The following is a 12,678-nucleotide window of genomic DNA, read 5'->3' on the forward strand; positions in this document are numbered from 1 at the left end:
AACAATTTGCTTAGCAAATGGTGATAATGTTTGTTAATGAAAGAGAGTACGGAACAAATTAACATTTAAACCTTAAACTAGCAGCGCACGTCACTTTCTGAGTGAAGTGCGCGACGTGCGCGTGCCCGTCATTTTGTAACGGTCAACTTCCAGCGGACGGACACGGAGGAAAGGTAAGTCCTATAAATCTACTTTTGTTCATAGATTTTAACTTGATATAACGTTAAATGCCATCAAAGAGGAGTAGTGTTTTGTATTTTTGTAGGTTTTCTCTTTCAATTTAATAAATAAATGCTCCGTTTGTTTAATTAGCTCAAAAGCAGTCTCAGGTGGTCTAAGGTAACGGTAACGTTAACTGTTAAAATCGAATTTAACCTTACCTGTTTTAAATTATTTGAAATTTATCACTATAAACTATACAGTGTTAACTTTCTAATAATTAAATTTTTAACCGTAGTAACGTTAATTAGTTTGTTTGAATAACTTACCTGCTGCTCGAGCTTGATGATGCTCATGCTATCCATGCTGTGAACTTGAATATAATCCGATATAACGTTAAATATAAAGGTTAACGTTAATTAGACCGAGGCTGCCGAAATCATGTTCAGTGTAACGTTATGTGGGATTAATAATTTCCCCTTTTCTCCCTCAAGTGGCAGGCTTGTAAATTCTGTCATCTGTTCATTATTGGTGTTGATGGTGTTTTTCACATGCATGCTTTTTAATGCTAGTTCAATTCTCAAATTGATCTGATACTTTCGTTTCACAAAAAGTAAACAAATTGTTCACTTTCTTAGGGCCTGACAACCACCAATTGAGTCCATGATTCAGTGAGTTCCTTATAAGGAAATATATTTGTTAACGCCTAGTAATTTAAATGTATTATTTATTGCTTTAAAATGAGCACATATATTTATCATCAGGGGAAAAGACAGTCTGGGCAGCAGCAACAAGACAACTATTACAAGTAGAGATGGGTTTCAAGAACTGGTACTAATTTGGTTCCTGACTTGTTCGGTACTGAAAACATTTACATAAGGTACAGGATCAATAGTGCTGCTATCAGTATTCTTGTAACATTGATTCATTACCCTTTAGACACAACCACATATCCTCCAAATCATCTTTGCGTGGATGGCAGCAAGGATCCAGGATCAAGAGATCATTCTTCATGGAAGCAGTTTCTCCTGGGTGAAAAACTAAACCTGGTTGTTTCAGCATCACTCAGGCAAGCCTAAATACTTTTAAATTGATTTCAGTTGGTTATGTGTTTCAGGTCATCCTGACCATTCTGCTGTCCTGGATGTAAGGCCGTGCTGGAACTACATTTCTCGTTGTTTAAAGATTTGTGCAGCGGTATCCAGACATATAACGCCCCATCACACGGGGCGTCAACGCCTCTCGTTTACTTTTAAATGAAGTGACGTCAAGGATGGTGAAATCAATTCTAGAAATTAATTCTAAATAGAAGTTGAAGACTTCTCAAGCGACAATGCAGCCGTCCTCCAGTCAGAACATCTTATGCAAATACCCTAGCGCAGACGCAAGCCAATCAAGTGCTTGCAAAACCAGAAAACTAATGTGATTGGCTGTCACTATGAGAAGAGACAGTAATTCTGATCCGATATCAGTGTCGTTTTTTGCAAAAAAAATTTTAAATCAATGTAGAATTTTCTATACTTCTGTGTAGGGATGTCAATTTTCAATCATTTCCATGATCGATCGTCGTTTAAATTAACAATCAAATAATCGATTAATTGTTAACCTTAATGCTGCAAAGTCTATTGCAGTAACATCCAGTCACTGGTATGACAGGATGTGCAAAAGTGTGTGTGTGTGTGTGTGTGTGTGTGTGTGTGTATATATATATATATATATATATATATATATATATATATATATATATAATATAAAAAACTGTAAAATATATATTTTACAGTAAAGACAAAAAGTTTGGACACCTTCTCATTCAAAGAGTTTTCTTTATTTTCATGACTATGAAAATTGTAGAGTCACACTGAAGGCATCAAGGGCTATTTGAGCAAGAAGGAGAGTGATGGGGTGCTGCGCCAGATGACCTGGCCTCCACAGTCACCGGACCTGAACCCAATCGAGATGGTTTAGGGGTGAGCTGGACCGCAGACAGAAGGCAAAAGGGCCAACAAGTGCTAAGCATCTCTCAGGGAACTCCTTCAAGACTGTTGGAAGACCATTTCAGGAGACTACCTCTTGAAGCTCATCAAGAGAAAGCCAAGAGTGTGCAAAGCAGTAATCAAAGCAGAAGGTGGCTACTTTGAAGAACCTAGAATGTGACATATTTTCAGTTGTTTCACACTTTTTTGTTATGTATATAATTCCACATGTGTTAATTCATAGTTTTGATGCCTTCAGTGTGAATCTACAATTTTCATAGTCATGAAAATAAAGAAAACTCTTTAAATGAGAAGGTGTTTGCAAACCTTTGGTCTCAAACTGATATATATATATATATATATATATATATATATATATATATATATATATATATATATATTAGACAGTTTCATCGGATGCATGCGCCTGGACCTAAGTTAACTTCCAGTCTGTGTATATATATATATATATATATATATAATTTAGCATTGTGATTATAGTTATATAACTATTGCAATTCGTGACTTATCCAAATTGTCTGTAAAATGATGTTTGTTTCTGTAGATTTGAGGGAAAGATTAAAAACAAGGAGGTCTGGGAATGACTGAAGGGAACTGACAGCAGTGAGGGAAGGAAGTAATCACCAGAATGTAAGTTCTTTGAGAATGTGTGCATTATTACAAGTTGAGTTTTCATTTAAATGTGGCAATGTACACAGCTGGTCAAAAGTTTTAAATATATTTTAAAAGTTGAATTTATTTCTATAATGCACAGCTATATTTTCAGCATTAATTACTCCAGTCTTCAGTGTCACATGATCTTCAGAAATCATTCTAATATGATGATTTACTGCTCAATACATTTTTCTGATTATTATCAGTTGTTCCGAACAGTTGTGCTGCCCAAACATTTTGTCTACACTACAGTTATATTTATTTATTATTTATTTTATTTATTTATTTTATTTGGGGGGGGGGGGGGGGGGGGTTGGCTAATAGCAAGAATGCATAAAATTGAAAACCAGTGGTAGAGAAGACTTTTGTAATTTTACAAAATATTACCTTTTTTTCAATGTTTTGAACTTTGTGTTTTATAAAATAATAATGAAGAAAAAATTCAACTTTCCAGAAATGCTAAGTTTTCTTCCCCATCATTTCTAATATGGGGTGCGCTTCCCTAAAACCAACTTAGTTCCACTGAACTCTATTGGTAACGAAGGAACTTTTTGAACAAAGGACCGTAGTAAGCTAACTGCAGATGTGATTTACATCATGTATGTCATGATCAGATGTACACTTTGATCTTAGCGGCAATAATGCGATTGGGTGCATGTAAATGCACTGATTTGTGATAATCAGCAATGTTTCCCGATCAGCAAATCAGTATATGAAAAAGATCATGTGACACTGCAGACTGGAGTAAAGATACTGAAAAATTCAGCTTTGCCTCATAATTATTTCAATAAATATGTTTAAGTATATTAAAAAAAAAGAGTATGAAAACTGTTATTTCTTTCTTTATTTCTGTTTTCTTTTTTTTTTTTTACAATTTGATTTTTTTTTTTTTTTTTCAAATTAATCTAGCCTTGGTGAGCAGAAGAGACTTCTCTTGAAAACCATAAAGAAAAGATTCCAGATTTTTGACTGGTTGTGAACATACATGAGCAACATTAACAAGATGATCCTCCCTTTCAGCTCAGAGAGGGATGTTGACAGCAGGTCCAGGATGAAGAAGAGGAGGAAGAACACGTTTAACAATTTTCTATAAGCTTGCCATTAGTTATAATAAAAACAATGAACATGACTACAATAATATGCTAAATGTTATTAAAAGATTCTAGTTTGCAAGAAGTCTGAGTGTCTGCCTCTACACTAGAGGAACTCTTTTCTGAAGAAGATCAGGTGCTGAGAAGGAGCCTTGTTCTACAGCAAAACACTGCATCAAGCCTCCTGTCCTTCCCTCAGAAGAGCCTGTCTTCTGCTGCTGGGGTAAGAAACACACTCTTCCTCTTCTCTATCAGCTGTCCTGCACCTAACTCTGCCTCCTCAGCACTGTCTGAAAGAGTCTTCTCCACAGTCAGTAATCACAGATCACAGATTCTTCTGAGAAAGTCGATATGCTCATTTTCTTAAAAAACTTTGTTTTTTCGGGTGGGACAAATAATACAGGAGAGATGCTAGAAATCTCTATATTGTTCATTTTTCATATCTTTACGCTTTATGAATGTTTTTCTTCTGAGAAGCTAAAAAATTATGGTTCTTTGGTAATTGCTTTATTGTTTAGTTTTATCCTCTGATAGTGAGCACAGAGCCCTGATCATGACATGCAAGAAAAAGAAAGAAATCATGTCCATGATTTACTAATTCGTTCCCTCTATGTACTAAAACGTGCACGATTACTTTTACATTTCATTGATTTGCTAAATCGTATGCACAATTTACTAATTCGTTCTCTTGATGTATAAATAGTGTACATGTTTTAGCAAATCGAGGGAATGAAATAGAAAATCGTGCGCATGAATTAGCCTAAATTTTTTTCTGCATGTCGTGTAATTAAAGCACATCACCACCAGACATTTATACCAGGAGCCTCATATACGACGCTCACAGTTTTACTTTGTGCAGTATCTCTGTGCAGTATCTGCTGAATTGTTTCATATCTATTTATCATGTATTTTTTGTTGCACTAAATTATGTTGTATCAATAAGTTTACTGATAATTATCTTTAATTTTCACTAATAACGTCATTAACCATCTCCCCATCTTTAAGACAAAACTAACTTAAGACTATTGTTTATATTGTGTAATCTATGAATTGATGTGTTTAGTTTTCTGTGCTCATAACTTAGTAACATTTTGCATGTTTAAAGAACAGGTGCGATGTTCAAAATGTTTTGGCTTCGTATTTGTACAAAGTAGTGCAGAATAAATATTGATTTGTGAATGAATGCAGTGTGTTTTTGTCCATTTTATACTAGAATGTAATGTTTTTGTATTTGTTTGCATTGCATGTATGTAATTAATGTATTAACTATGAATCCCCTATAATTAGATTACAATTAGATTTCATAAGGTTTATTTTTTGCACCAGAGATGGATTGAGTTTATTAGTTCTTTATGTATTTCAAGGTAATGGTGAGGTGAAAATATGAATTACCAATATGATCCTGTAATGTCACGTCCTCATAACATGCCAGTTTGGTCGTCAGGACATACTCATCACGTTCCAGCGACGTTCCACTATAACGTCGCCATGACGGATATGGGAATCACAAAGTTACGTCACTGGAACGTTATGTGGTACATCGCTGAGACCAATATGGTATTTTATAGGAACGTCCTCATGACGTGACAGTTTGGTCGTTGGGACGTACTCATCACGTTCCAGCGACGTTCCAATATAACGTCGCCACGACGGATATGGGAATCACAAAGTTACGTCACTGGAACGTTATATGGTACGTCGCTGCGACCAATATGGTACTTTATAGTAACGTTCTCATAACGTGGCAGTTTGGTCGCTGGGACGTACTCCTCACGTTCCAGCGACGTTCCACTATAACGTCGCCACGACGGATATGGGAATCACAAAGTTACGTCGCTGGAACGTTATTTGGGATGTCGCTGCAACGAATATGGTCTGGTCCAGTTACGTCGTCACAACGTAACTGTGTTAGCTGGGGATAGACTCGATACGAGTAGGGGACAATCGTGCCTGCATCGCGGTCGAATCCCATACTACACCTAGATAGGTGTTTCTCTGAACTGGAGAAAGTACACTCTTCTTGGCATCCATCGACCAATCTTCGATGTAGTTGAGAATGCGGATGCCCTGCATGTGCAGGGGAACCAGAGCCGCGTCTACACATTTTGTGAACGTGTGGGGTGAGAGTGCAAGGCCAAAGGGAAGTACTCGATATTGGTAAGCTTCACCCCAGAAAGCGAACCTCAGAAACTTCCTGTGTTGTGGAAGGATGGATATGTGGAAGTATGCATCTTTGAGATCTATTGTGACAAACCAGTCCTCAGACCTGTGAGCATTCTAAACTTCAATCTCATAACTGAACGATTTAAACCCCTCAAGTCTATAATCGGACGCAACCCCCTTTCCTTCTTTGGAACTATGAAATACTGGCTGTAAAATCCAGACTGCCGGTCTTGAGGAGGGACCACCTCGATGACCTCCTTCTCTAATAGGGTTTTCACTTCCTGTCCCATAACCAGACCCAGCCTGGGGCCGACTATCATCAGGATGACCACATTGAATATTGGTGGCTCAGAGCCCAACTGAATACGGTAGCCTTTTTCTACTGTGTGCAAGACCCCTCGAGATACATTTGGCAGTAGTTTCCACGCTGCTGAAAAATCTACTAAGGGAATCAGTCTCTCGAGACTGACTTCTGGTGTAAAAGGCCCCCGCAGGGGCGGCAAGCGTCTCAGCCAAGTCAAGTTACCTTTATTTATATAGCACTTTAAACAAAATACATTGCGTCAAAGCAACTGAACAACATTCATTAGGAAAACAGTGTGTCAATAATGCAAAATGATAGTTAAAGGCAGTTCATCATTGAATTCAGTGATGTCATCTCTGTTCAGTTAAATAGTGTCTGTGCATTTATTTGCAATCAAGTCAAGGATATTGCTGTAGATGAAGTGACCCCAACTAAGCAAGCCAGAGGCGACAGCGGCAAGGAACTGAAACTTAATCGGTGACAGAATGGAGAAAAAAACATTGGCCGCAGTTGGGGGGCCAGTTCTCCTCTGACCAGACAAAACCAGTAGTTCAATTCCACGCTGCAGCAAAGTCAGATTGTGCAGAAGAATCATCTGTTTCCTGTGGTCTTGTCCTGGTGGTCTTCTGAGACAAGGACTTTACAGGGGATCTGTATCTGGGGCTCTAGTTGTCCTAGTCTTCGCTGTCTTTCAGGGCAGTAGAGGTCCTTTCTAGGTGCTGATCCACCATCTGGTCTGGATACGTACTGGATCCGGGCGACAGCAGTGACCCTCTGATCTGGATACAGACTGGATCTGGTGGCTACGGTGACCTCGGAATAAGAAAGAAACAGACAAATATTAGCGTAGATGCCATTCTTCTAATGATGTAGCAAGTACATAGAGTGTTATGGGAAGTGTTTCCGGTTCTGGTTTACCTAATTAATGCAGCCTAAAAATCCTTTAACGGATTTGGATATTAAAAGCATATTAGTATGTTATGTGTAAGCCAGGTTAAAGAGATGGGTCTTTAATCTAGATTTAAACTGCAAGAGTGTGTCTGCCTCCCGAACAATGTTAGGTAGGTTATTCCAGAGTTTTGGCGCCAAATAGGAAAAGGGTCTGCCGCCCGCAGTTGATTTTGATATTCTAGGTATTATCAAATTGCCTGAGTTTTGAGAACGTAGCTTACGTAGAGGATTATAATGTAACAAGAGCTCATTCAAATACTGAGGTGCTAAACCATTCAGGGCTTTATAAGTAATAAGCAATATTTTAAAATCTATACGATGTTTGATAGGGAGCCAGTGCAGTGTTGACAGGACCGGGCTAATATAGTCATACTTCCTGGTTCTAGTAAGAACTCTTGCTGCTGCATTTTGGAATAGCTAATCGTGCAGAACAACCACCCAATAAAGCATTACAATAATCTAACCTTGAGGTCATAAATGCATGGATTAACATTTCTGCATTTGACATTGAGAGCATAGACCGTAATTTAGATATATTTTTGAGATGGAAAAATGCAATTTTTCAAATGCTAGAAACGTGGCTTTCTAAGGAAGGATTGCGATCAAATAGCACACCTAGGTTCCTAACTGATGACGAAGAATTGACAGAGAAACCATTAAGTTTTAGGCAGTGTTCTAGGTTATTACAAGTAGAGTTTTTACGTCCTATAATTAACACCTCTTAATTATAGGACCAGAATGTCACTTCCTGTTTGTTGTTGGCGGCTGTACTGCGTTTGAGCTCTGTCACTATATTCTTTTTATCGACTATTTTTAACTTAAAAATCAATTTTATACACCATCGTTTCCGTTTATATAACGTGTGAATATATCGTTTATTGTATTCTACAACAAAAATAATCAGAGCGCCTCGCTATCACTAGTTTTATTTTGATCTCCCGGGTCCGCTATTAGCTTATAGCCCATTAGCATCAGCGGTGTGGTTGCAAGCTAACTGCGCTTACATTGCTAATACTCTTTTCACACACATTACCACTGCTGTACTCACTGTTACTTGCTTTAATTTGCAGATGAATGTCTACCTCTGATTGCAGTTGGGGACACGCTCAAGCTGCATTCTGTGGAGCTCGAGCTCGAGGCCGTGGGGAAGCAGATTCGTGACCTGGAGGTGAGGCAGGCCCAGCTGAGAGAGTGGAGAGCCACGCTGGAATCATCCCGAGCTGACGCTCACAAGTCCGGGATAAGTATACAGCGTGCTGTTAACAGTCCCACAACGTCTACTCCGTGTGTTTCTCTGCATAGGCCCGGTGCACCCAGGACGCGAACTTCCCAGATGTCCTTCACTGCGACGCCGTCACACCACGGACCCTGGGTGCATCCAACGCGGAGAAGGCGAGCCGGGCCCTGGGCGACGACTTCTCCCTCTCCAGCCTTCGAGATCTCCATCCCGAACCACTTTGGAACAGAAACTGCTATTTGATAATAACTGGAATCTTTTCTGGGAGCGTCCTAGGCTGTTTCGCGCTGATGTGACCCCTAGCAGAATCGGAGCGGAGCTGCTCTCTGACAACATCTCCAGGACACTTCGCTCCATGTGACTAGTAAGACAATTCTCAAATAACTATTATAATGAGTTTTGTTCCACCCGCTTAAATGATAAAAGTACTTGTGGTGTAAAAACTATTAAGACTGTGTCTGTTCCCCGAATATTGAGGTCAAAATATGAATATAATGTAGGATCTTGAAAAAGTCTTATCGTAATTAAACCAGAAACATGTAAAGTGAATGAACAAAAACAATTTTCAAAGCTTGGCCTCATAAATATTAGATCACTCACACTCAAAGCAGTTATTTTAAATGAAATGATCACAGATAATAGTTTTGATGTACTCTGCTTGACTGAAACCTGGCTAAAACCAAATGATTATTTTGGTCTAAATGAGTCTACTCCACCAAACTACTGTTATAAGCATGAGCCCCGTCAGACTGGTCGTGGCAGAGGTGTTATACAATATATAGTGATATTCTCAGTGTTACCCAGAAAACAGCATACAGGTTTAACTCTTTTGAAATACTTCTGCTAAATGTTACACTGTCAGACATGCAAAATAAATCTAATGTATCTCTTGCTCTGGCTACTGTGTATAGACCACCAGGGCCGTATACAGAATTCATAAAATAATTTTTAGATTTCCTCTCAGACCTTCTAGTTACAGTTGATAAGGCGCTAATCATGGGAGATTTTAATATTCATGTTGATAATACAAATGATGCATTAGGACTTGCGTTTACTGACCTAATAAACTCCTTTGGAGTCAAGCAAAATGTCAACGGGCCCACTCATCGTTTTAATCATACACTAGATTTAATTATATCTCATGGAATCGATCTTACCATTATAGATATTGTACCTCAATGTGATGATATTACAGACCATTTCCTTGTATCGTGCATGCTGTGTATAACTGATATTAACTATATGTCTCAGCGTTACTGTCTATGCAGAACTATTGTTCCAGCCACCAAAGAACGATTCGCAAATAACCTGCCTGATCTATCTCAACTGCTATTTGTACCCAAAAATACACATGAGTTAGATGAAATGACTGACAACATGGGCACTATTTTCTCTAATACTTTAGAATCTTTTGCCCCCATCAAATTGAAAAAGGTTAGAGAAAAACGTACTGTGCCATGGTATAACAGTAATACTTACTCTCTCAAGAAAGAAACTCGTAGTCTTGAACGCAAATGGAGAAAAACTAACTTTTTAGTTTTTTAGAATTGCATGGAAAAACAGCTATAGACAGGCTCTAAAAACTGCTAGGGCAGAGCATATACACAAACTCATTGAAAATAACCAAAACAATTCAAGGTTTTTATTTAGCACAGTGGTTAAATTAACAAATTACCAGACGCTACCTGATACAAATATTCCACCAACGTTAAATAGTAATGACTTTATGAATTTCTTCACTGATAAAATAGATAACATGAAAAAAAATACAATAGCGAATGTAGATTCTTCAGCGACTAACACTTCAGTTTCATCCATCGCACCCAAAGATAAACTGCAGTGCTTTAAAACCATAGGACAGGAAGAGCTAAAGAAACTTATCACTGTATCTAAACCAACAACATGTTTACTAGATCCTGTACCCACTAAATTACAGAAAGAGTTGTTACCTGTAGCCGAAGAACCGCTTCTCAATATCATTAACTCGTCGTTATCTTTAGGTCACGTCCCAAAACCATTCAAGCTGGCGGTTATCAAGCCTCTTATTAAGAAACCAAAACTAGATCCTAGTGTACTGGCAAATTATAGGCCTATTTCAAATCTTCCATTTATGTCTAAAATTTTAGGAAAAAGTTGTGTCTGCTCAATTGAGCACCTTCCTGCATAAAAATTATCTGTATGAAGAATTTCAGGCCCCACCATAGCACAGAAACTGCACTTGTTAAAATTACAAATGACCTGCTCCTTGCGTCAGATCAAGGATGCATCTCATTTCTAGTCTTACTTGATCTTAGTGCTGCGTTCGACACCATAGATCATGACATACTCATAGATAGATTACAAAACTATACAGGTATTCAAGGGCAGGCTCTAAGATGGTTTAGATCCTACCTGTCCGATCGCTACCATTTTGTTTACTTAAATGGGGTGTCATCTCATTTATCATCAGTAAAATATGGAGTGCCACAAGGATCCGTCCTAGGTCCCCTTCTGTTTTCAATATACATGTTGCCCCTTGGTAATAGTATTAGAAAATACGGAATTAGCTTCCACTGTTATGCTGATGATACTCAGCTATATATCTCAACGAGACCAGATGAAAAATGTAAAAGATTGGATGACAAATAATTTTCTCCAAATAAATTCGGATACTTCCTCTACAGTCAGAGATCTGGGTGTTATATTAGACAGCAATTTGTCTTTTGAAAATCATATTTCCAATGTTACAAAAACTATTGTACTATTGACTATTGTAATGCACTTCTAGGTGGTTGTCCTGCTTCGTCAATAAACAGCAGCAGCTAGAGTTCTTACGAGGTCAAGAAAATATGATCATATTACCCCAATTTTACAGTCTCTGCACTGGCTACCTATTAAGTTCCGTATCAGTTACAAAGTATCATTACTTACCTATAAGGCCCTAAATGGTTTAGCTCCTGCATACCTAATTAGCCTTCTGCCACGCTACAACCCATCACGCACCCTAAGGTTACAGAACGCTGGACTGTTGGTAGTTCCTAGGATAGCAGAGTGCACTAAAGGAGGTAGAGCTTTCTCACATTTGGCTCCCAAACTCTGGAATAGCCTTCCTGATAATGTTCGGGGTTCAGACACACTCTCTCTGTTTAAATCTAGCCTAAAAACACATCTCTTTCGCCAAGCATTCAAATAATGTATCTCTTAAATTGTGAGTGTAGTTCCATCTGATCAAATGTCCATTTTTATTTATTAGCTTGGGTTAAACTAATTTTACTTTGTATGATCAGCAGCTATGCTAATGATGTGTCTATTTTGTTTCTATGTTTTGCCACGGGATTTACATCCCTTAACTAGGATTTACACAAGCTCCAGTCTGGATCCAGAACACCTGAGAAGAGATGATGCTGACCCTCAGAGGACCTCAGATGATGCTAACCCTGAATCAGAACAGAACTAACAATTATTGCTACATGTGTGTCTGCATCATATAATAATTATTAATTAATAATATTAATTATGTTCATCGTGTAGCTGACTACGTCTTGTATTAATTTTTTTCTAAAAATCCTGTCAAACGTGCACAAACTGACAGTCACCACCATAAGCTACTACTAAATATTGTAGAAACATAATTTTCTGTAAAGTTGCTTTGTAACGATTGTATTGTAAAAAGCGCTATACAAATAAACTTGAATTGAATTGAATTGAATTGAACCTCTGTTTTTTCAGAATTTAGCAGTAAGAAATTACTCGTCATCCAGTTTTTTATATCGACTATGCATTCCATTAGTGTGTTTCACTGGGCCGTGAAGAAATATAGAGCTTAGTATCATCAGCATAACAGTGAAAGCGAACACCATGTTTCCTGATGATATCTCCCAAGGGTAACATATAAAGCGTGAAGAGTAGCGGCCCTAGTACTGAGCCTTGAGGTACTACATACTGCACTTGTGATCGATATGATACATCTTCATTCACTGCTACTAACTGATGGCGGTCATATAAGTACAATTTAAACCATGCTAATGCACCTCCATTGATGCCAACAAAGTGTTCAAGTCTATGCAAAAGAATGTTGTGGTCAATTGTGTCAAACGCAACACTAAGATCCAATAAAACTAATAGAGAGATACACCCACGATCAGA

The 12,678-nt window shown here is 38.0% G+C and overlaps 2 long non-coding RNA genes across 2 annotated transcripts in view; both read left to right on the forward strand.

Annotated features, from left to right (window-relative positions):
- The window catches only part of LOC128013453 (uncharacterized), a 79,494-nt gene that overhangs the window by 51,590 nt on the left and 15,226 nt on the right, over positions 1 to 12,678 (forward strand). The gene's annotated exons all lie outside the window — the stretch shown is intronic.
- LOC128013454 (uncharacterized) lies at positions 359 to 1,831 on the forward strand. Its single transcript, XR_008183314.1, has 3 exons — positions 359 to 1,017; positions 1,099 to 1,191; positions 1,277 to 1,831. It is a non-coding gene; the product is annotated as an uncharacterized LOC128013454 (long non-coding RNA).

Source organism: Carassius gibelio, chromosome B24 (assembly GCF_023724105.1).
Source record: "Carassius gibelio isolate Cgi1373 ecotype wild population from Czech Republic chromosome B24, carGib1.2-hapl.c, whole genome shotgun sequence".
NCBI lineage: Eukaryota > Metazoa > Chordata > Actinopteri > Cypriniformes > Cyprinidae > Carassius > Carassius gibelio.